Below are 26096 nucleotides of genomic sequence, written 5' to 3'. Positions count from 1 at the left end.
ATGTCATTTTACATTTGTTCCATAGACATGATTTCCAAGTCTTGTGAGAAGAATCTCATTTTAGATATCACAATCTGAAATGCCAAATACCATCAATACAAAGATCTAGTCACCAGAGAATTTATCCCACTCCAGAATTTCTGTTGATTTTGGTAGGTGATTTTTAATGACTACTCAGTTTTAAATATGATAGTTTTAACCTTAAAGTAGAAGATTTAGTAATTGCAACAAGTACCAACTTCCAATTTCATCTCATTGTCTAGGATGGAGATTTAGTATCAGAATCTATTTGCAGCATGCAGTTACGATACTTTTTGATTGCAAGTTTTGTCTCCTACCATAATATTGAAGCTGCTCCTATGAGTAGAATGGATAAATTGGACAGGTAACTATCTATATTTGTTGCAATAAATTCTATTAATAAATAATAAATGTCAATAACAATGACGGACACAAGTATTTTTATGAATGATTTATTTTTAAGCAATTTAAGCTACACAGTAGCAGGGTAAATTATACCCTATTATTGCTAACCTTTTTCATACATGACAGAACTATATAAAATGAGTAAGAAATCTGAGAAAATGCCAATCAAGGGTTGTTGGTGATGGGAGGTGTGGGAATTCAAATCTAAATCCTTTACGAACTCCCAAGATATATGTTCTGTTTTCTCTCTTTTTTTTTTCTTCCTAGGGTTTTCAACAAGGATGAAGTGGTTAGTGGTGGGCAAGACAAATAATGACAAAATGTTATCATAGCTCAGTATGCTCTCAAGCTCCTCTTGATGCTGTCATGTAAAATCAAGTAATATCTGGACATTAATTAATGAATATTTTCAGGAATTGGTAATTTTTTGCTTTGAATTTTTTAGTTTTTAAAATTCTTTCTTGACTTTGAGTATTTATTTCTTAGCATCCTTCACCCTCCTTTTCCTCCCCTTCTTCTTCTCACTAAACTATCATGGAAAGAATTCTTTATGTTACCAATGCTTTCTGATGAGAGAATACTAGTCCTTGTTGAGGGTCAGAGACAGACTAATAATCTCCTCTAAATAATTTAAAGATAGGTATATTCTGCTGATCATTAATGTACACTTTGTAGCTTATACTGTTTGGGGTGATGAAGCATATAAAAATCAATATATACAAGCAGTTAATTACTAATTCAAGACTCCAGGTTTGTTCACAATGCTGTTTTCTTATGGAATGAATTATATAGGATATAATATTGTCTGCACATTCTGTGGATTTTTTTCAAAACTTCTCTAATTGTTTGGGTATTAGAAAAAGAATTCAGTCTCATTTCATTTGAAGTTGTTCTAATTATATTTATATATAAACTGTGGAGTGTATAAAATTTCATTTTAATAGCATCAGTATTTAAAACCGGTTTCTGCCAATGATATCATATTTTGAGTAAAGAAAACTCAATGTTAACTACTCTAGGTTTATTGATATTAATAATGTTAATATATCCATCACTGAACAGGTGGCTGGTTATCTGGCTTTGAAGGAAGAAATATATATATATATATATGTATATATATATATATATATATTGAGAGGGATACACAAACATCTACGCACACATGTACATAAGAAAGGATGCATACAGAGTAGACCACACTATTTTATTGGACCAGTACTATGTAACAGATATGTGTCAACAGATCCATCCATCCATCCATCCATGTATGTATGTATGTATGTATGTATGTATGTATGTATCTAATCAACAAGCTTCAGTGAGATTTTCTGGTGTCATCCAGAGGTTCTGGTGCTGTGGGGCATGCAGAAATTAAATTAAATTTGACACAGGTATGGTATGAATTTACATAGAAAGGAGAGGATCTACTATATTGTGTGGGTTTACTGAGGATGTCTGACTATGGAATTTTAAATGTCCTGCAAAGGAACATTTACATAAAGAGATGTAAAGTTAACCATTGTATGGGTTGATTTTATTTTTCAAAAACAAAATCTATGGACATGTAAAACAAAAATATCAAATGTTAAGCTAAGGAATACCTTTTGTTCCTGCTTGTGGTTTGTTTTACTGTTGTTTAAAAATATTTTCCCATTACCCAGTGAAATTGCTCTACTATGCTTAATAGAGAAACAGGGCAGCAAGTGCCAGAGAGATTCACAATGGAGAGAAAGTTGTAAGTAAAAACAAATGTAATTCCAAATAGCTTACTTTCTATTTTAAAAATCTCAGAAAAGAACATTCTTATTCTGTTAAGAACAAAAAGTCTCACTAGAGCTTGGATCATAGTAACATTTCCAGAGAATGTGTTACACATTCTCTGAGCCTTAGGTGCAGGAGTTATGCTCTTAGACCAGTTGGGGCCGTGATCTGCAACTGACAGGAATTAGGAGGAATGTGAATAAAAGGAAATTAGTTACATTATAACCCCCCCCCCTCTCTCTCTCTCTCTCTATATATATATATATATATATATATATATATATGTGTGTGTGTGTGTGTGTGTGTGTGTGTGTGTGTGTGTGTGTGTGTGTGTGTCTCTCTCTCTCAATCTCTCTCTCTGTGTTATGATATGACAGTTGATTCCCTTATTGAAACTCATGTACCTTGACTCAGAACACACATTCTGATTGACACTAACCAGGTTTAAATGCCCCATCTGCCACTTTCTACCTAGCTCCTCCTCCTCCTCTTCTTGTTTATTCTGGTGCAGGGAATTGAACTCAAGACATCCGACACACGAGAGAAGCAGTGTGCCACTAAGTTCATCTCTGTAAAATATTAAACCTTTAGAGTGAGTTGAACAGAGAAGTGGTAATAAACAACTGTTAATATTTTTGAGTTATCAAATACATAAATGCTATCAATTTTTATTAAGTTATGTTAAAATAACCAAAAGCACTGGCTTATAATTATGTATCTGTTGGAGTTTAATTGGACAGATTTAAACAGGGACACTGCAGAAGTAAATATATCAGTTTGAAAGGGTTTGTGGGGACTAAAGGAAGAACAGGAATGGGTAAAAAGGACAGCATTCAGGGATTAGCACCATGCAGAAAATGCTGCTACAGACCTTAGTAGAAATTGGATCTGAAAGGTAACAGATTTGAGAGAGGTGTGCAGCTGGGTCAGAGAGCTGGTCCTTTTAGAGGGATGCTCTGTCTGCAAGGATGTGCATTTTAACAAGCCTGTGTCTTAACCTGATTCCTTACATTTTGTTTTAAATTTTTCCATTTCTGCTTTTTCACAGGTACCTAATTTCTAACATTTGATTGTTACTCATTCCACCTGATATTAAGACAATTTTGGAGTTACCATATGAGCCTTTGACATGATCTTTCTATTTGTCTTACTGATTGCAACTTCTGTTATTCAACCTCATCACACAGCAACAAAAATGTGGTCCTTCTAAAGTAGCAGTCAAATCATGCTGGCCTGGTATTTCCCCCTTTAGGGGGTGTCTTTTTTTTTTCTCTTTGATCAAAGTCTAAATTCTTTATTGTGTCCTGTAAGTGAATTACTTGGTGTGGTGGATTTTCTAAAATGACATGATTTTACTTTATATAATTTTAGATTTATTGTTGCTGCTATTGTCTTTACACATGGGGAACTCTTCTTTGTTGATCTCTAGTTTTAAGAGTTTTAGAGCACGTAGAGATTGATGAAACCATCATCCAAAACAAGATCCAGAATAGCCCATCAGAGTCTTTGTTATCACACCCTCCTTTCTGAAAGCTATGGATCTTCCTCCATTCCTGCAGTTTCACCTGTCCACAAGGTTATATACTTTAAATTTTAGAAGATATATGTTCTGGAGAATGGCTTCTTTGACTCTTGCTGCTTTTGAGAAGTGTCAACATTGTTGAACTTGCCATTGTTTTGTTAGTTTTTATTTCACAATAGCATCCTCATTGTATAGATGACCCTCACTTTATCCACTCACCTTGACCGACTAACCTTGTTTATTGTCAGTCATGTAACTTCTTTCATGAGGTGGTAATGCAAGCCTTTGTCTTCTGTTTCTCAGTGTTGGTGGTTTATTTTTTGCTGCTTAGTTTTGATTGCTTAGCACATATTTTAGAGCATGCCCTTTCAGTTCTCTCACTGGGGTGAGGAGGTTTTATCACTTTCTCTTTGTATCATTTTATATCAATTTTCACAACCCCCTTTGCCTGAATGACCTGAAATCACAAACACAGTTTGTTTTCTTTTCTGTTCCGTGTTCTAGAGTGTCATAGTTGACAACTATCTTTAAGATCTATTTTGAGTTGATATTTGTGTTAGTTTGTGAGGCTTCAATGCAGTTACTCGCTTTCCAATTTTTTTTCTTCGTTGATGATGTTTACACCAACATCATCATTAAAAGACTTTCTTTAGGTCCATCAGTTACTTTTGCTCATTTATTAGCAAACAACTTGGCTTGTCTTTGGGGCGTTTATAAACTCTGTCATCCTTAATGACTTTTGCAGTCCATGAAAATGACATGCTTCCTTAACCATTTCAATCTTCTTGGATTCATGTCATCATGAAGCTTTCAACATTTATGTCTTATGCCTCTTTCCTTAGAATTATACACCAGTGTTTTTCTCCTTTAAATTTTCTTTTAATTTAAATTGTTTTGCTTCCACATTTTGAAAATGTAATAATAGCATCTACTTTTTAATGCTCATCATGTTTCCTGTGCTGTTGCTATCCTGATTGCTCTTTTTAAATTTCACTGTGGATGATTAGAACACTGGAGAATATGTATGGGTGTACTTTTCCTTTCTGCTCTCCGAGTATATTTTTAGTGTCTTTATTTTAATTATTATTTCCTCCACTGCATTTGCTTGGATTTTTTAGTGTGCTATAAAAGAGAAACAATGTTGATGGACATCTCTGCCTTTTTCCTTGTGCTTTGGGGAAAACATTCAGTTGTGTTACTATTTGTAGTGTTAACCGTTTCTTTGCATGTATTGCTGGGATTAAGATCCCGGCATTTTATGGAGGAACTTTTTCTCTACATTCACTCGTGATGTTGGTGTATATTGTCTCTTTGTTTCTCTGTGTCTTTGGAACCCTCTACCTTGTGTGTATATGTGTTTTTGTGTGTCTCTCTCTGTGTGTCTGTGTGTGTGTGTGTGTGTGTGTGTGTGTGTGTGTGAGAGAGAGAGAGAGAGAGAGAGAGAGAGAGAGAGAGAGAGAGAGACTGGTATTGTCTTTTTTCTCATTTATGCCTCATAAAATCTTGTGAAATCTATTTTTTATTTGTTTTGAAGCAATTATATATAATTATTGTATATTTGCTTTAATAATTCAATGTGACCCCCTAAAAACCATATCTGGCTTTAGAATATCCCCCCTCTGCATATGTTTAACTAGAATTGCATCTCCATAGGACTGTTCTCATTGCTTATTTCTTTTAAGTTACTAGTTCTCAGTAACATAGCTTTCAAAGGTTTGATTCATTTACTATGAATTGGCCAGCGCATGTTATAAAGCTTGTTCTTACTACTGCCTTTTCATGTTTTTATGTCTGAGGGCTTTGTAGTGGTAATAATTTGTTTCTTTCCTGGTAGGAATTTGTGGAACACTCCCCCTTTTATCAGTTTGGCTTAAGCTTTGCTAATGCTATTTTCAAAGGATCAACTTCTGATTTCATTCATTAGTCAGTTCAGTCTTTAATTTGATCAGGGTCTGTCTGTTTATCATGTCTTCCATTCCACCGGAGTTTACAACACATATATAACTTACCCTACATATTTGTTCTTTTCTTATATAAACATTTGTTGCTATATTATTTTCTGTGAGAAATTTTTAAGTTGGAATTTAAGTTGTACTTCTAAAATGTTTATAAGCATTTCTTTCATTTTATGTTAGAAAATTTTATTTTACTTATGATGTCCTAAGAATTTTACTAATTTCAAGTTAGTTTTGAGTTCATGACTTCTAGTGTAATTTCATTATGCACAAGAATGTATTTTTATTTAAAATATATTGAGATGTTATGATTTCTGATATTTAGTCTGTTTAATTTTGTATGGTATAGAAAATAATTTTCATTAGACTACTGTTGTCTAGAATATATATTTTAAACAAATATTTATTGTTTGTGTGTGTGTACACATGTGCCTATGTGCCTGTGTGCATGTCCACACAAGCGCATCTTTTCTTTTCCTCCATTTTTTTATTTCAATTAGAAACAAGATTGTTTTACATGCCAATCCCAGGTAACTCTCCCTCCCATCCTCCCCTACCCCCCCAACAACTAACACCCTACCTACCATACCATTTCTGCTCCTCAGGGAGGATGAGGCCTTCTATAGGGGGGGTCTTCAGAGTCTGTCACATCCTTTGGGATAGGGCCTAGGTCCACGCCCGTGTCTAGGCTCAGGGAGTATTCCTCTATGTGGGATGGGCTACCAAAGTCCATTCCTATGCTAGGGATAAGTACTGACAAGGGGCCCCATAGATTTCCGAGATCTCCTCACTGACACCCACTGTCACGGGGTCTGAATCAATTCCATGATGGTTTCCCAGAAATCAGTCTGGGAACCAAGAGCTCCCCATGTTCAGGTCAGCTGTTTTTGTGGGTTTCACCAGCCTGGTCTGGACCACATTGCTTATCACTCCTCCTTCTCTGCAACTGAATTCCAGTTCAGTTCAGTATTTAGCTGTGGGTGGCTGCTTCTACTTCCACCAGCTGCTGCATGAAGGCTATAGGAAGGCTATAAGTTAGTCATAAATCTCACTATCAGGGGAGAGCATTTAAGGTAGCCTCTCCTCTGTTGCTTAGATTGTTGTCTTTGTACATCTCCAGACATTTCCCTAGTGCCTGATTTCTCTTTAAACCTATAATGGCTCCCTCTATTATGGTATCTCTTATCTTGCTCTCCTCAATTCTCCCTCACTCAACCTTTCTGTTCCCCATGTCTTCCTAATCCATCATCTTCTCCCCTTCTCATTCTTATAGCTCCCTCTACTGTTCCCATGCTCCCAATTTGCTCAGGAGATCTTGTCCCTTTCCCCCTTTCCAGGGAACCTTGTATGTCTCTCCTAGAGTCCTCCTTGTTTCCCAGCTTCTCTGGCAGTGTGGATTGTAGGCTGGTAGCCCTTTGCTCCATGTCTAAAATCCATATATGAGTGAGTACATACCATGTTTGTCTTTTTGTGACTGGGTTACCTCCCTCAGATTGGTTTCGTCTAGTTCCATCCATTTGCCTGCAAATTTCAAGATTACATTGTTCTTTTCCACTGAGTAGTGCTCCATTATGTAAATTTACCGAATTTCTTCTATCCATTTATCAGTTGATGGGCATCTAAGTTGCTTCAGGTTCTGCCTATTACAAATAATGCTGTAATGAACACCTTTGAACAGATGTCCTCATTGTATAAATGTGCTTCTTTTGGGTATACACCTAAGAGTGGAATTGCTGTATCTTATGGTAGACTGAGTCCCATTTTACTGAGGAATCTCCATACTGATTTCCAAAGTGTTTGTACAAGTTGGTACTCCCACTATCAGTGGAGAAGTGTTCCCCTTTCTCCACATCCTCTCCAGCATAAACTGTCATTGGTGTTTTTGATTTTAGGCATTCTGACAGGAGTAAGATGGTAACTCACAGTTGTTTTATTTTGCATTTCCCTGATGGCTAAGGATGTTGAACACATTCTTATGTGTCTTTCAGCCTTTTTAGATTTCTCTATTCAGAATTGTCTATTTAGTTCTGTACCCTACTTTTGAATTGGATTTTTTGGTGTTTTAGAGACTAGCCTTTTGATTTCTTTCAAATTTTGGGGATCAGTCCTCTGTCAGATGTGGAGTTGGTGAATATCTTTTACCAATCTGTAGGCTGCTGTTTTGTCTTGTTGACTATGTCCTTTGCCTTACAGAAGCTTCTCAGTTTCAGGAGGTCCCATTTATTAGTTGTGGATCTCAGTGTCTGTGCTACTGGTGTAATGTTCAGCGAGTGGTCTCCTGTAGCATTTCATTCAAAGGTATTTCCCACTTTCTCTTCTAAGAGGTTCAGTGTGGCTGGATTTATGTTGAGGTCTTTGATCTATTCAGACTTAATTAAGTTTTGTGCATGGCAATAGGCATGGATCTATCTGCAGTCTTCTACATCCCAGCATCCAGTTATGCCAGCACCATTTGTTGAAGTTGCTTTCTTTATTCCATTGTATAACTTTAGCTTCTTAAAAAAAAAAAAACAGGTGTTTGTGTGTGTGTGTGTGTGTGTGTGTGTGTGTGTGTGTGTGTGTGTGTGTGTTAATATCAGGGTTTTCAATTAAATTCCATTGTTCTATCTGTCTAATTTTGTGCCAATACCAAGCTGTTTTCAGGACTATAGTTCTATAATAGAGGTTGGAGTCAGGGATGGTGATGCCTCCAGAAGTTCCTTCATTGTACAGGTTTGTTTTGGCTATTCTGGGTCTTTTGTTTTTCCACATAAAGTTGAGAAATGTTCTTTCAAGGTCTAAGAAGAATTGTGCTGGGATTTTGATGGGGATTGCATTGAATCTGTAAATTCCTTTAGGCAAGATTGCCATTTTTACTATGTTGATCCTACATATCCAAGAGCATAGGAGATCCAATTCTGGTATCTACTTTAATTTCTTTCTTTAAAGAATCAAAATTCTTATGATACAGGTCTTTCATTTTTTGGTTAGCATTACCCCAATATATTTTATGTTATTTGTGGCAATTGTAAAGGGTGATGTTTCTCTGATTTCTTTCTCTGAACATTCATCATCCATATAAAGCAGGGCTACTTATTTTTTTTTTTGAGTCAATCTTGTATCCTGCCTCTTTGCTGAAGGTGTTTACCAGCTGTAGTAGTTCCCTGATAGAGTTTTTCTGGTCACTTATGTAGACTATAATATCATCTGCAAAGAGTGAAAGTGTGACTTCTTCCTTTCCAATTTGTATCCCCTTGATCTCCTTTTATTATCTTATTGCTCTAGGTAGAACTTCAAGTACAATATTGAAGAGATATGGAGACAGTGGGCAGCCTTGTCTTGTTCCTGATTTTAGAGGAATCATGTTGAGTTTCTCTCCATTTAGTTTGATGTTGGCTGTTGGCTTGCTGTATATTGCTTTTATTATTTTAGGCATGTTCCTGTTATCCCTGATCTCTCCAAGACATTTATTGTGAAGGGGTGCTGTATTTTGTTGAGATCTTTTTCAACATCTAGTGAGATGATCATGTGGTTTTTCTTTCTCAGTCTGTTTATATGGTGGATTACATTAATGGATTTTCATATGTTGAACCATCCCTACATCCCTGGGATAAAGCCTACTTGATCATGGTGGATGATTTCTCTGATGTGTTCTGGGATTTGATTAGCCAGTATTTTATTGAGTATTTTTGAATCAATGTTCATGAGGCATATTGGTCTGCAGTTCTCTTTCTTAGTTGTGTCTTTGTGTGGCTTGGGTACCAAGGTTATTGAAGCCTCATAAAAAGAGTATAGCAATGACCCTTTTGCTTCTATTCTGTGGAATACTTTGAGGAGAATTGGTGTTATCTGTTTCTTGAATTTCTGGTAGATTCTGCAGTAAAGCCATCTGGCCTTGGGCTTTGTTTGGTCAGGAGACTTTTGAAGACTGCTTCTATTTCATTAGGCTTTACAGGTCTATTTAAATTGCTTATCTGTTCTTGATTTAATTTTGGTAAGTGAAATCTATCCAGAATATTGTCCATTTCCTTTAGATTTTTGATTTTTGAAGATTATAGGTTTTCAAAATATGATCTTATGATTCTCTGGATTTCCTCAGTATCTGTTATTATGTCCCCCTTTTCATTTCTGATTTTATTAATTTGCATGTTCACTCTATGCTGTTTGGGAAGTTTGGATAAAGGTTTGTCTATCTTTTTGATTTTCTCAAAGAAACAACTCTTCATTATATTGATTTGTTATATTGTTTTCCTAGTTTCCATTTTATTGATTTCAGACCTCAATTTGATTATTTCCCTGCATCTACTCCCCCAGGGTGCATTGGCTCCTTTGTGTTCTAGGGTTTTCAATTGTGTTGTTAATTTTCTATGCTATTATTCTCCAGTTTTTTCATTTGGGCACTTGGTGCTATGAAATTTCCACTTAGCGCTGCTTTCAAAGTGTCCCATAAGTTTGGGTATGTTGTGTCCATATTCTCATTGAATTCTAGGAAATCTTTATTTACTTTTTTTGTTTCATCCTTGACCCAGGAATGGTGTAATTGGGCATTATTCAGTTTCCATGAGTGTCATGATAAATCTTTCCGCCAAAAGCCACTGAGCCCCACCGCCACGTGTATACTTTATGCCAGCTGCCTGCCCGAGTTAGGCCCAAATGAATACACAGAAACTTGTATTAGGTTCAAAGCTGTTTGGTCAATGACTAGGATTCTCATCTGTTAGCTCAGTATTAACTATCATAAACCTATATATTTTATAAGACTTATCTTATCGGATGCCTTATTGACGTCCCTCCTTGCTGGTGGATCACATTGTGACACTGTAGCAGGAGCCGAGGGGAAAGAGGCACTTCTTGTTTCTCCTTCGCTTAAATATGAGTCTCCTTGCTATGTCACTTCCTGCCTGGATCATCACTTCTCTACTACATTTCCCAGAATCCTCTGACTCCTAGTCCCGTCTACTTGCTGTCACATTGGCCAAACAGTAATTTATTTAACAATCAATAAGATAAACATACACAGTACATTCCCCATCACATGAGTTTGTAGGTTTTCTGCAATTTGTATTGTTGTTGAATTTTAACTTTAAAGCATGGTGGTCTGATAAGATGCAGGGCGTACTTTATTTTTTTTGTACCTGTTGAGGTTTGGTATGTTGCCCAGTATGTGATTGAGTTTAGAGAAGGTTGCATGTGGAGCTGAGAAGGTATGTTCTTTTGTGTTTGGATGGAATGTTCTATAGATGTCTGTTAAATCTAATTGGACCATAACTTCTATTAGTTCTTTTGTTTCTGGTGTACCTGTCTAGTGGTGAGAGCAGGCTGTTGAAGCCTCCCACTATAAGTGTGTGAGGTTTTATGTATGGTTTGAGTTTCAGTAATGTTTCTTTTACAAACGTGGATGCCTTTATATTTGGGGCATAGATGTTCAGAATTGATACTTCATCTTGATGGATTTCTCCTGTGATGAGTAGGAAGTGACCTACTTAATCAATCTTGATTGATTTTAGTTTAAAGTCTAATTTGTTAGATATTGGGTTTACTACCCCTGCTTGTTTCTTGGGTCTATTTGACTGGAAAACCTTTTCTTAATACTTAACTCTGACATACTATCTGTCTTTGAAGTTGAGGTGTGTTTCTTGTATGGAACAGAAGGATGGATTCTGTTAGCCTGTGTCTTTTATAGGCAACTTAAGACCATTAATATTGAGGGATATTAATGACCATTGATTGTTCCTTCTTGTCTTTTTGGATTTGGCCATGGTGGTGGAATTGTGTGTGGATTTCCACCTCATTTTCCTTTTGGGTGTTGGTAAAGTAGGATTATCAATTGTCTATGTTTTTTCTGGTTTTAGTTTCCTTCCTTGCTTTGGAGTTTTTCATCCAGAGCTATCTGTCGGGCTGGATTGGTGGATATGTATTGTTTGAATCTGGTTTTGTCATGGAATATCTTATTTTCTCCATCTATATTGATTGAAAGCTTTGCTGGGTATAATAGTCTGGGCTGGCATCCGTGCTCTCTTATTTTAGGTAGAATATCTATCCAAGACCTTCTGGCTTTCAGAGTTTCCATGGAAAAGTCAGGTGTAATTCTGATAGGTTTGCTTTTATATGATAATTGGCCTTTTTCTTTGCTGCTCTTAATATTCTTCCTTCATTCTGTATGTTTGGGGTTTTGATTAATCTGTGGAAAAAAGGAGACCTTTTTTTGTGGTCCACTCTATTTGGTGTTCTGTAGGCTTCTTGTACTTTCATTGGCATGTCTTTCTTTAGATTGGGAAAGTTTTCTTCTATGATTTTGTTGAATTTGTTTTCTGCACCTTTGGTTGGGTTTCTTCACCTTCTTCTATATGTATTATTGTTAGGTTTGGTCTTTTCATTGTGTCCCATGTTTCCTAGATATTTTGTTTTAGGGATTTGTTGGACTTAAGATTTTCTTTGGTGGATGAGTCTATTTCTCGTAGTGTATCTTCAATTCCTGAGATTCTCTCTTCCATCTCTTGTATTCTGTTGATTATGCTTGCATCTGTAGTTCCTGATGGCTTACTCAACTTCTCTATTTCCAGCATTCCCTCAGTTTATGATTTCTTTATTGTCTCCATTTCAATTTTCAGGTGTTGAAACTGTTGTTTCCTTCAGTTGTTTGATCATATTTTCTTGGCTTTCTTCAAGAGATTTGTTGATTTCTTGTATTTTTTTTTTGTTTTTTCTTCTATTTCTTTATCTTCCCATCATTTTTATTTTAATGGTTTTGTTGTGTTTTTTTTAATTTGTCCTGTTTATTTTTTGTTGAATTTATAGAATCTATATGTTAGCCTTTAGTGAAAGTTGGAAAAGTTTAAAATGTCTTTCATGCTGTTGTGTCTGGATTATAAGCTAACAAGGTTTGAGCTTAGATTTCAGACCTAAAATTTTTATTGTGTTCTCTCTCTTTCATTTTTTTGGTTTTCTTTTTTCTTCTGTTTCTTTAACTTTTTATTTAAATTAGAAACAAGCTTGTTTTACATGTCAATCCAGTTCCCTTATCCTCCCCTCCTCACCTGTCCCCCACTGGCCCCCTATCCCATCCCCTTTCTGTTCCCCAGGGTTATTGTGTTCTCTTAAATTTCATATGTTTATGGTGTTTCAATAGGAGTGTGGTCATCTTCATTTATTAGAACATGGTCATAATGTGTGTTTTTGCTTTAAAGTTGCCACAATTTTTATATCTATGTTGTCTAAGGATGCTATGTGCCATTCTTCTTCTCACAGTGATTTTTAAAAAAAATTCTTTGAGTAATTAATAATTTCTGTTGTGTACTAAATATTTTGAATTTGAGGTATCCAAGTCTTGTTTAGATCCTATGGGTAGGGAAACTTCATTTTTGTTTTTATTTTGACACGAAACAGATCCAATTAGGAATAGTTCACAAGTTGCTTCTTCTTCTTCTTCTTCTTCTTCTTCTTCTTCTTCTTCTTCTTCTTCTTCTTCTTCTTCTTCTTCTTTTGAGAAAGGGTTTCTCTGTATTGCTTTGGAGCCTGGGTCTTGATCTTGTTCTGTAGACCAGGCTGGCCTCGAACTCACAGAGATCTGCCTCTGCCTCTGCCTCCAGAGTGCCACCAATGTCCGGCCACTAGTTGCTTCTTTAACCATGTGTTAAGTATTTATGGATTTTTTCCCAAATACTTTTAATGTGTGTAATTCAGGTCTAGTCTTGGAACTCAGAAAAGTTTTATCTCAGCAGTAAGTTCTTAGAACATTTGATGTGTTGCATATGGTCAGATCCACTTGAGCAGTTCTAGGCTCATCTCAGGAATTCATATATCATTTGAAGGAATTGCTTTTTGATGTTCCCCTTGGCTGAGTACCACCAGAATTTTGACTTTTCCAGTACTTGACCTGCATTTCTGGAAGAAAGTGTTTCAGCTAGTTTGCCAAATACCTGAGGCTGCTCTTGTATGTGGAGCTAGGAAGACAGAAGATGAACAGAAGAAAAATGCTTTTCTTTCTTACTTCATTTTGTACTGCAATTCAGTGACCTAAGAGAAGGTTTTACACTCTTTGTAATTTTTAGGACCTTCAAAGAAAAAGATATTGTTATTGTTATCACTGTCTGGGAGTGCAGAATGAAAGAAACCAAGGCCAGGCTTGTCTTGGGACTGCTATCTTCACCTATTGTGCTTGCAGCTTTTGTGCTATCTTGGAGTTCAGGCTGGAACAAAAAAGAAAGAAAAGAAAACCCCTTTAGAAGTTGTGCCACTTTGAGAGGAGCTATAGATTGTTTTCTGTTTTTCTTTACAACATTTCAAAGTTAGAGAAAGGGTAGGAGCACATTACTTGCTAGGTTTTGCCTATTACTGAAATTTAAATACATCTCAAAAAGGAATCAAGGGAAAATAACAAGCAAGAGAGGCAATGAAATAGTTAGGTAAAAATGGGACACTTAGGTGTGCAGGCCCCTTGAGACCATACCCACCCAGGAGTCAATGTATGTCACTTGCTTAGTAGATAGACTGTCTTCTAAAAAATAAGACTTATTGGAAACTGAATTTGAAAAGCACTCCTGTCATATTTGTGGGAAATGCATCTGACCAAGAAAACATTGACTCTTGAAACAGAAGTCCATCTTGAAGCAGCTTCTAATGGCTGTCTCTGCTTATTCTCTGCAAGAACTTCAGCGGCTACAACTCGTTCTTCATCAGGAAAGAGACATCAGCAGTGCATGTAATCCTCAGCTTCACCTTGCACAGCCAGTGAAACATGAGGATTTATTCTCCTTTCCCTCCAATTTCAACTTGGATGAAGAAAAAAAAATGCTAGAGCAAGGCTGGACTCGGATTGATCATGGTCCTCCTTGAGAACTATTGGCATCTCAGTGAAGTAAATAGAAACCACATTCTTTATCTCTTAACCCACTGACTAGTATGCTCCCATATAGGACACACACTATGTTACCTGCTGCACACACACACACACACACACACACACACACACACACACACACACACACGAATAAACAAATGTCTACGAATCTACTACAAAAAATTGGCCACTGAATAAATGATTTGTAATACCAAAGAACAGTAATTTAGTTGTGTTGTAGAAGGCACAGTGAAAGATAGCAATTTTCACTAATGCTAATTTGTAAATGTCTTAAAGATATTTGGCTCATTAAGTACCAATAGGTTGATGCATATGTTAAAAGGAAAATAATGTGCAGTAAAGAATCTATAGCCTTATTAGTCCTGGCATAGCTCTTAATCTTAAGCACCAGAGAGGGATCACAATCAAGATAGAGGGCCAGGACCTAATACAAGGAAGATATTTTCTTCTTTATGATATTACAAAAACTGAATGTAATCTGTTAGTTATTGGTAGTAGGTAAAATGAATTCTGCTTTTATATTTGATACTTTCTTATTCTTAAAATTTTCTTCTTTTGTAGTTTCTTTTTCCCCAGATTTTTTAAAATTTAAATTAGAAACAATCTTATTTTACATATCAATCCTAGTTCCCTCTCCCTCCCATCGACCCATGCTCCCCACCAACCCTATATCCCATCCCCCTTCTGCTTCCCAGGGAGAGTGAGACCTTCCAGGGGGATCATCAAAGTCTGTCACATCATTTGGGGCAGGGGCTAGACCCTCTATGGGGAATGGGCTCCCAAAGTCCATTGGCACACTAGGGATAAATACTGTTCCACTACCAGAGGCCTCTAGACTTTCCAGGCCTCCTAACTGGCACCCTCGTTCAGGGGGACTGGATCAGTCTTATGCTGGTTTCCTAGCTGTCAGTCTGGGGACCATGAGCTCCCACTTGCTCAGGTCAGTTGTTTCTGTGGGTTTACCCAGCATGGTCTTGACCTCTTTGCTCATCACTCCTCCCTCTCTACAACTGGATTCCAGGAGTTCCACTCACTGCTTAGCTGTGGGTCTCTGCTTCTGCTTTCATCAGTTACTGGATGAAAGCTCTCGGATGGCATATAAGGTAGTCATCAATCTCATTATAGGAGAAGTGCATTTAAGGTAGCCTCTCTACTATTGCTTAGATTGTTAGTTGGGGTCATCCTTGTAGATCTCTGGAAATTTCCCGATTGCTAGATTTCTCTCTAAATGTATAATGGCTCCCTCTATTAAGCTGTCTCTTTTCTTGCTCTCCTCTATTTTTTCCTGACTCAATCTTCCTGCTCCCTCATGTCCTCCTCCCCCTCCTCTTCTCCCCTTCTCTATAGGGAAGAGGTAGTTTCTTTTTAAATCTGTTCTTTTTCTGCCTCTGTATTTTGCTGAACTCTAGTCTTATTTACTGAAATGATTAAGTTCCTGTGGCTTTAAGTATTCCTTCTCTTTGCAGATGACTACTGCCTCACACTTACATCTTGCTTTTTCTCTCCCAGTGGAGAGAAAGCCACATTTATCGAACTCCCACTTACTCTATTTTTACTTTACTCCCTTTCTTTCTTGGTCTTCCCTGGCAAGCTATCTCCCTATCTTAAGGGATAAAATACGCTGTAAGATTATACTATTAGTTGTAGATTTACTCTGTATAGTTAGCATGATGACACATTAGGAATATTAGATTTGTCAAATGTGCAATGTAAAATCATTTATCAGCTGGACTGTAATTCCTCACTGTCATTCTCTTTGTGTTTGTATCCATTAATTATGGTGCTATGTTTTCCATAAACATATGAATTATAATCACATATGAGTGAAGACTAAGATAGTAACTGGAATTAAAATGAGTTAAAAGATAAAATGGCTTAATTAAAATAGAATAGATTGTCTTAGGTGTCTAAATGCTTAGCTTCCATCAGAATCAGTGGTTATTTATCAGAATCAATTTCTTTCTAATTATTTGTGGGGTGTTTTCAGAGTCTGTCACATCCTTTGGGATAGAGCCTAGGCCCTCCCCTGTTTGTCTAGGCTGAGGGAGTGTCCCTCTATGTGAAATGAGATCCCAAAGTCCATTCCTAAGCTAAGGAAAATTACTAGTATAAGATCTACTATGAGGCTCCATATATTTCAGAGGCCTCCTCACTGACACCCACATTTATGGGTCTGGATCAGTTTTATGCTGGTTTCCCAGTGCTCAGGCTGGGGGCCAAGAGCTACCTCTTGTTCAGGTCAGTTGTTTCTGTGGGTTTCACCAGCCTTGTCTTAATTCCTTTGCTCATCACTCCTCCCTCTCTGCATCTGGATTCTTCTAGAGTTCAGTTCAGTATTTAGCTGTGGGTGTCCGCTTCTGCTTCCATCAGCTACTGGGTGAATGCTCTATGATGGCATATAAGGTAGTCATCAATCTCATTATCGGGAAGGGTGTTTAACAATGCAATCTTGAAATTTACAGGCAAATGGATGGAACTAGAAGAAACCATCCTGAGCCAGGTAACCTAGTCACTAAAAAACAAGCAAGGTATGTTCTCACTCATATATAGATTTTAGACATAGAGTAAAGGAGTACCAGCCTACAATCCACATCTCCAGAGAAACTAGGAAATAAGGAGGAACCTAAGAGAGACATACATGGAGAAGGGAAAGGGACAAGATCTCCTGAGAAAATTGGGAGCATGGGGTGGTGTCAGTGATCGGGATAACCCCATGCCCCAAGGTTTCCAGAGAAAGAGAAAAACCTGCCGCCACAGCCTGCCCTGTCGGGCCATGGAGAGGCATTGGAGCAGCTTCCATATGCTCGCACCATTTCGGCGCTCTTGGGCGTTGGACTTGGCACTCCCGAGATGATAAAGACAGATCCAGATAAAGAAAAACCTCTAAAGGCTTACATTACATTTAAAAATAAATAGTAGCCAGTTGTGATGGCACACACTGGTAGGATTTGCTGAAGGAAGCAGAGGCAGATGGATTTCCACAGAGAAACCCTGTCTCGGGGGGAAAAGAAACAAATAAAAGTAAAAATAAAGTAATAAAAAAGCCACATAAAGATGGAAAATACACAGAGAATCTGGATACTATATGCCCTATTGTTGTCTTTAAATTGTTTAATTGCTGAGGAAAGACTTACTGCTATTAAAATACATTCGATTATAAATGCTGCTAAATTAATCCAACTTATACATTTTAAAAATGCTCTAACTTCAGGATTTAAGTTTAAGGACAGGCTACTTAGAAATAAAGATTTTGCTTGTATTTCCACAGAAAATCAAAAGCTTTGGATTCCTTCCAGACTAATATGGTTTGATCAATCAAGACCCCCTAAAGCTGAGACGATACAGCCTCACAGACTACAAAAACAAGGACTTGGTCAGGTTTCTATGTTTCATCATGATCCCTATGGTATATGAACATTGTCCCCAATCAGTAGGAAGCAGTTTAGAAAGAACGACGCCCATATTCCCAAATATTGTTTATAAATGTTTGTTTTCATTTAAATGAGGTTAGTTATATAATGAGCAGAGTCAATCTCCTCTTAAAGAAAGAAAAGGGGAATAGGATATAGGAATGAATACTTTTCATTGGTATAGATTTTCATTTATTGATACAACTTTAAGGTCAATTTTGTGATATGTATATGTCTCCTCTTGTTTAGTTAGGTATTGTGTTTATACAGATCTTTTACCTATAATAGTCAGAATTTATAATTAGGTTAGCTAGGTTTTCTATATATAGAGATGTATTTAAGATAGATAGGTATTCTTCAAACCTTTCAAAGACCTAAAGAAATATGGCATTTAAATGGTTTAGGGTTTTTCTTGGCAGTGAGACACAACTGCTCCTGGCACACCAATTACGTCAGAAAGGAGGATGGGCATCGAAGAAACTCGTTATGGAGTTTGCTTTCAACATGGCAAGATTAGCCATTTGGGTAAGAAACTGCTCTTGCCTGGACTGTTTGTTGCTGTATAAACTGGACATACAGGACCCACAAGAAAGTGACTGCTTTACAAAACAAGACAGGACTAAAGGGTTCCTGTTAAAATGGAGAAGTGTGCTAGACACACTATGGCTTATAGGTTGAAGATGGATTCCTCAGCATCACAGAGGAACTTTGGGTGACTGTCCAGGTAGCGAGATGTCTCTGTCAATTCTAGAGTTTATATATAGTATCCTTCTATGGCCTTTGATGGAATTAAAGACAAATAGTTATGGTTATAGTTTTCTTCAGTTATTATAAAACATAAGTTACCCTTTATATTTAGACAGAAAAGAGGAGATGATGGGGGAAATACGTCTGTGCATGTTTATCTTGTTAAATAAAGTACTTGCTTGGCCAATGAGACAGCAAGTTAGGCTGGACTAGGAGTCAAAGAGTATTCTGGGAAATGTAGTAGAGAAGTGGTGTTCCAGGCAGGAAGTGACATAGCAAGGAGACTCATTTTTAAGAAGAGGAAAAAGGAAGTGTCGCTCTCTTTTTCTGTTCCTGCTCCAATGGCAGGATGTGATTCACCAACAAGGAGGGACACCAATTAGGCATCCGATAAGATAAGTCTCATAAAATATATAGATGTATGATAATTGAGACTGAGCTAACAGATGAGAATCCTGGTCATTGACAAAGCAGCTTTGTAACTAATACAAGTCTCTCTGTGTATTCATTTGGGCCTAACTCGGGAGGGCGGCTGGCATAAAGCTCACATGTGGCGGTGGGGCTCAGGCAGCTTTTTGTGGAAATATTTATCATAACACATGGGGGGAGGGGAGAGGGAGGTAGGAGAAAGAGAAGGGGAGAAGAGGAGGGGAGAGGAGTACATGAGGGAGCAGTAAGGTTGAGTAGGGGGAAGAATAGAGGAGAGCAAGAAAATAGATGCCATAATAGAGAGCCATTATAGGTTTAAAGAGAAATCAGGCACTAGGGAAATGTCCAGAGATCTCCAAGTAGATTTTTCTTTGGTTACACTCTATCCATAGTGTTCTACTGCCAATCTCATCTTTGTGTTACTTTTGTTTTTGTATTTTTTCTTTCTTACAAATAAGCAGATGACAAGAGCCCATCAGTTCAGCTAATCCTGATATTACTCTGAATCACTGAACAGCAAGTAGAATGTATAACCAAAGCTATATTGCTTATTTAATTTTTGTGTGACAAAGTTTTACTCTGTAGCCCAGGCTGGCCTATAACTGACTAGTCTACTCTGGCTCATAATTTATGGTACTTCTCCTCCTTAAAGAGCAATGTACAGTTATCACAATAGCTTATAATGAGAAGTATTAATAAATCAATCAAAACCATTTCATAGGTCAGGAAAGAACCTATTTGTGATACAGTAGTTTTTTTGTTTTGTGACAACAGGGTGATTTTGAGTGTTAAAGGGGGATACTATTAAGACATTTTCTGCTGAAGAATGCCTGGGCTATTATCCCCCAAACACCTTTTTTTTCCTGGTATGTATAAGGAGAAATCAGGAAATTCAGTCATAATATTAATGAGATAACCCCATTTCTAAAGTGATGTCAAATTTTAACATTTTTAATCTTTTTTTTTTTTTTTTGGTTTTTCGAGACAGGGTTTCTCTGTGTAGCTTTGGAGCCTATCCTGGCACTCGCTCTGGAGACCAGGCTGGCCTCGAACTCACAGAGATCCGCCTGCCTCTGGTCCCCGAGTGCTGGGATTAAAGGTGTGTGCCACCAACGCCCGGCCATATTTAATCTTTTAAAAGCAAAAAAGAAATGAACAAAAATTTTCACCAACTGACTAGATTGCATCATCATCTGAGGATGCTGGAATAGAATTTCTGAGGGTTAACTCACAATTAGGGCACTTGAATACTACCACAGCCTTACATGAGTAATAAAAACCCAGAGGATCACTAACTAAGAAGATGCTCTACTTGCATGGCTACAGCCCAATCTTACTGAATCCCAATTCTTAATTGGGATTTTCTCCTTCCACATGACTGTAGCTTGTGTCAAGTTGACATAAAACTAGTTATCATACTTCCTATAAAATATATTTACTGAAAAGCAATTTTGAATATTGAAATATTTATTATTGAATGGTACAGAGCCATGAAGTCTGGTCTGTTTCAGTTATTCATATGCTTGAGTGAAGCAAAGGTACGGTATGGTTTGGCTGAAGAAAGAAGCAACATGTGGTTATCACTGCTTTAGAGTAGTATTGATCAATTTTTTCTCTCTCTCTCTCTCTCTCTCTCTCTCTCTCTCTCTCTCTCTCTCTCTCTGTGTGTGTGTACATGTGCATGTGTAGTAGAGTGAAAGGGAGCAGATCTAGCTTGTTTGTTCTCTCAAGTAATTTATAGCATGCCCAAAATGTAGAAAAATTTCTGCAAGGTAAGTCTCTACCAATGGTCTTCTGACATCTCTTTTTTGGTTCTTTGTGACTGATATCTATCTTTCTTCTTCACAAAGGAAATGGGGGAAAGAAAAGGAAAGAGAGTTGAAAGCAATAGCCATTCTTCTAGTTATTCTGGACCTCTCCTTTTTAATTAGTGCATATTTATAGTAAAAAATATTAGATTTTATTAGGACATTGTCTTGCCTTTTTACAATGTAGCACAATCATATTAACTTTCTTTTCACACTCCCTTGTCCCCCTTTTCACTCCCACAGTTTTTCCAAGGGAGCCCCTTGATGCATTTCTTCAGCAATGCCCATTTGGTTAAATCTTACTGAGATACCATGCTCCAGGTCTTAGACATGCTTGCATCACTCTGGATCCAGCAGTACTGTCCAATATCACTCACAAGTGCTCCGGCCATCTCAGTTCTTTTAAGAGCCAGCCCACCCTTGTCATAACCCAGAAAACAAACTGTGGTGAAACAAACTAAGACCTTTTGAACAACAACCCGCTTTAGTCAGACATCATGGCTGTGTATCTTTAAATAACTCCCTATTTATTATTTTTAATCTTTGTGACCTTAGTTTCTTTATCAATGAAATATCAAGGGTCTGAGGTATATTGTTTTACAAATCCTTTGGCATCTAAAAATGCATATTTGAGCTACATTCCCACTAACAGCAGGAAATTTATCCTCCTTTCTTAGCAGTGTATCGTGTATCCTAGGACCTTCAACGTAGAACAATTAAAGCTCTGAACAGCGTTAAGAGCATTTAGCTTGAGATCAAGCCAGTCTTTCATTGGGTTGTGTGATTTCTGACAAGCCATCAAGTCAGTAAATTCATTTACCTGTGATAAAACACACTTGAAGTTGTTTTACACCAAGATGAGAAGAAATCTCCTAGTTAGTTTTTTCTATGTTTGCCTTTTACCTTGTCCAAAGAAATCTCCAAAGGAGATTTACAAGTATGATACATCCATTATTCACTGATGGTATGAAATATTTAAAGATGGAAGCTCTGTCCTTCTGCTTTCTAATTGTTTTCTCAGTGTCTTTCTGTGATGCATTTTGGGGGTTTGCATTCAGCTTATGAAGTCTAGTATGACTGTGTTTCCAGTGGATTGATACTTTGCTGTGAGCTGTGGTTGTCTTGGAACTTCACAGTAATCGAATTTGAAGACACTGATGTGCATTCTCAAGTAAGAGCCTGGCTCAGGGGGGTTTCATCTAGGTCAGACCTTATAAATGAAGTGATGATTTTCCCCCTTAAGTCTGTAGATTTATCTGAGGCCCTATGTTGCCTTTTTACTTCTGCAGCTCAGTCAACCTATGAGCCAGTCAGCATCTTATTCACTTTAAAGCTAATGTTTTGTAGTAGTTGGCAACCCATTTATTAAAGGCAGAAGGTGAGAACACAGGATAATTTGAGAACAATTTCTGAGATCACTGAAAAACCAGAAAAATGATCTTTAACTGCACATCTCAGGAATTGTGCAGCAATGTATGTTTTCTAGAATTTCCTTTTATAAAAATTTAACACACAATTTTCCAAAGGTCTTAAGTCAAAAGTAGCCTCAAAATAGCAAAATGTTTCCTTTCACTAGACTTTATTCATCTATCATACTAAATTGCTTATGAAGTAACTATTGTGTGTTATACAAAAGGAATACACACTGTAGTGGTGCACAGACTTGGAATTGCATACAGATATACGTGTATCAGCATTCTAACTTGTAACAATCTAGGTGAAGTATAACACATAAGAGATGTCATCTTTAATTCTGATAATTACTTGTTTTGCACAAAGAATTGGCAAAAACAGACCACATATTGAAAACACACTATAAAATAAATGATAGCTTGTGAGAATTTATTATCTTTATGTATACCTCATACAGTATTAGCAAGATTTTGAGAACTCCAAAAGATAATATAGATGAAAATTGATTCAATAGGTGTTTGTATATGCCAGTCTTTTTTCCATGGTAAAAATGATTCTAAAAATAATTAGATTGACATAATTAAAAGGGGCTTTTAAGACTATCCCCATAGAAACAGCTGACCTGAACAAGGGAGAGCTCTTGGTCCCCAGACTGATAGCTGGGAAACTAGCATTGGACTGATCCAGACCCCATGAATGTGGGTGTCAGTGAGGAGACCTCAGAAATCTATGGAGCCCATTGTAATAGATCAATACTTATCCCTAGCATAGGAAAGGACTTAGGGAGCCCATCCCATATTGAAGGATACTCCCTGAGCCTAGAAACACTGGGGTGGACTTAGGCCAGCCCTATTCCAAAGGATATGACAGTCTCTCTGATGACCCCTATGGAAGTCCTCACCCTCCCTGTGGAACCGAAAGGGTATGGGATAGGTAGGGTGTTAGCTGAGGGGGGCAGGGGAGGAGAGGAGGGAGAGGGAACTGGGATTGACATGTAAAACAATATTGTTTCTAATTCAAATAAAAAATGGAGGGAAAAAACACTATAGGACAGTGTCTGTATTATTAATCCCTGTTTCCTGAAACAAGTACTTGGTAAGAACTTGTAGAAAAGTGTAAACTTGTATGGAATAACAAAGAGTGAAAATGACAAAAGGAGTCATTACAGACACAAAACATCTAGGATGCTGTAGATAGAGATCATGCCTCAAGTGGGATGATGGTTCAGTTGATTTTTATGAAAAAAATGGAAAACCATAAGAGGAATAGAGATCATTTAAGTACAAAGTGAACTTTACTGAGAAACACAGTGATATCCGCCAGACTCCCAATCAATTATTATCCCATAGATAAGCATTTTTGGTGGAATCATAGACACTCGAAGGAAAGTACAGCATGACAGGGGCTCTAGTCTTATCCTGATTTATATTAAAAAAAAATAACTGAGGAAAGATCTGAAAGGACCAGGCCAATGGAAGGAGCTTTCCAAAGAAAGAGAGCTAACTTGAGTCGTGAAGTCCCACATTGGCAACCGTGGACTCAACAGAGCTACATTAACCTACACAGTATAAAGAAGAGTCGTAGTTGTCAACCAGCAAATTAATGGACTGACTGACTGCTCAGTGTCATCATTCCTGTTATTTTTTTTTAATGATTACACTTTATTTATTTTGGTATGTGTGTGGAAGGAGCTCTAGGGTGGAGGTGGGAGAACAGCTAACAGGAGCGGATTCTCTCCTCCTACCAAGTGGGTCCTGGAAAGGGAATTTGGACATCAGATTGGCAGTAAGAACATCTACCTTCTGAACTGCTGACCCCTCCATTCCTGTTTGGAAATGTTGCAAGGTTATTGATGCTGATGGGACCCAGAGTTTTTGGTGTTAAAAAAGAGCCTTAGATTTGTTTCTTAGTTGTTGCTTTGCTATGTGAAGACATTAACTACTGTGAAGAACTGTTATTTGGAGACAAGTTCTACATGAATATAGGTGGGTAGGAGGGAGTTTAGAGTCAGGGATTCATTTTGCAGCCCAGGCTAGGCTTGAACTTGCAACAATCTCCTGCTGAGACTTTCCTGAGTGGTATTTGATTATAGGCTATATACTTCATGACATCTTGATGTTACTTAAAATATTCACTACAATGTAAAGTCTATATAAATAGTTGTTCATCATGGACTTTAATTTGTGTTTGCTTTTCAAGCTGCTAGGATTGAACTCCGAATTTTGTATTTGCTAGACAAGTCCTATATCACTGAGCCACAGCATAATCCAAGTATCCTTTAATGCAGTTTTCAGTCAGTCAAAAATGAGCAAGGAGTCCTTAGGGACGTCCAATAAGGGATTGGAGAAAGTCAGATGAATGTTGAGATAGTTTATAGTAGAATGTTAAAGACTTATATAAAAAAGAAACAGGATAGGGTGGAGAGTTTGCTCCAGTTCTCTGGCTGCATTTCCAGTGTTTGACTTCCATTTCCCACATGACCCACATGGTTGCTCACAACCAAATAAATATAACCCCAGGGGATCTAATTGTGGCTTCTGGCCTCTGTGAGCATTTCACATCAAAATAAATAATAAATAGGATTAAAATCCCTAAACCTAAACAACAACCCCCCCCGACACACACACACATACACAATCAAGGAATCAGTATGATGGCTCAGTAGTTAAATATGCTTCTTCCCACCCTGTAGACCTGAGTTACATCCCTGGGATCTACATAGTGGAAGAAGAAAATTCACTCCTGAAGGTTGTCCTCAGACATACATATATGTGTGACTCCCTAAAAAGTAAACATAAAAAGTATTAATTAAAAAACAAATAATTATTTGTGTTAATATAGAAACAAAGCAGATTGATACTAGCCGCACTGTGTACTGAGATGAATTTTCCTAGGCCTGGGATACCTACAAATGTTAAGAATATGTAGTAGAGTCTTATAGGAGTGGTGGTTAGTATTCTGTGAAAACTGTCTGACTTATGGTTGTACTAGTCTTGAATGAAGTTATGCCATCATTGACGGCTGCACTGATTTGGGGATAATAAAGCATGACACTGACAGGTTACCACTGCAAGATGGACTTGTCTTCATTCCTGAGAGATATATTACCAGGGGAAAACCATGAATATCAGTAAGATTCTGCATTTCTATGGACTGGACTCAGAGCAATCTTGAATATGATTTGTTTCTCTTGTCTGTCTAAAGCCAAGCAAACCCAAATTTCTACTGTCAGGCACTTTTTTTCTCTTAATTACAAGTGGTTATATGAAAGTTAATTTGTGTGGGTTTAATTTATTTACATATATTTACATTTGACTCATTAAAATATTCCTTCCAAGAGTTGTCTGCAACTGTTTGAGCATGTTAAATCTTGTTGAACAAAATGAAAACATTCCTTTTGCCAATTGAGAATAAATTTAGAAAACCCAAACTTTGGGTTTTAACTTAGTAATTTCTGAACAACAAAAACTATTTTATGCTGTCCAACAGTACACAACCATCAAATTGAAACAGAACTCCAAAGTAGACCATCTGTCTTCTCTCATGTTTGAGCCATCTTGTCTGTGCCCAAAGCAGATTTTGGGTAATTACTAAATTCAAGGTGAAAACTCCAGTACTTCAAAATCACACAGGTAAGATCAAACGTGAGCACTGGATTTCAGCTTCATGCTTGTGACAGTTTAGTCACTTACACACCTGCTTTTTTCTAGCTCTAATATTTACTTATGTATTTGTTTGCTTGTTTGGACCAAATTTTACTTAGTAGCCCAGGCTGGCCTCAACCGG

The 26096-nt window shown here is 37.2% G+C and overlaps 1 long non-coding RNA gene across 1 annotated transcript in view; it reads left to right on the top strand.

Annotated features, from left to right (window-relative positions):
* Positions 1-19324: 19324 nt before the first annotated feature.
* The window catches only part of LOC113833997, a 41793-nt gene continuing 35021 nt past the window's right edge, over positions 19325-26096 (top strand). The window contains exon 1 of the long non-coding RNA XR_003482234.2: positions 19325-25942. This is a non-coding gene — a long non-coding RNA (uncharacterized LOC113833997). The remainder of the gene's footprint in view (positions 25943-26096) is intronic.

This window comes from Cricetulus griseus, chromosome 2 (assembly GCF_003668045.3).
Source record: "Cricetulus griseus strain 17A/GY chromosome 2, alternate assembly CriGri-PICRH-1.0, whole genome shotgun sequence".
Classification (NCBI taxonomy): domain Eukaryota; kingdom Metazoa; phylum Chordata; class Mammalia; order Rodentia; family Cricetidae; genus Cricetulus; species Cricetulus griseus.
Note: the sequence above shows the minus strand (reverse complement) of the source record. Positions and strands in the feature narration are given on the sequence as shown.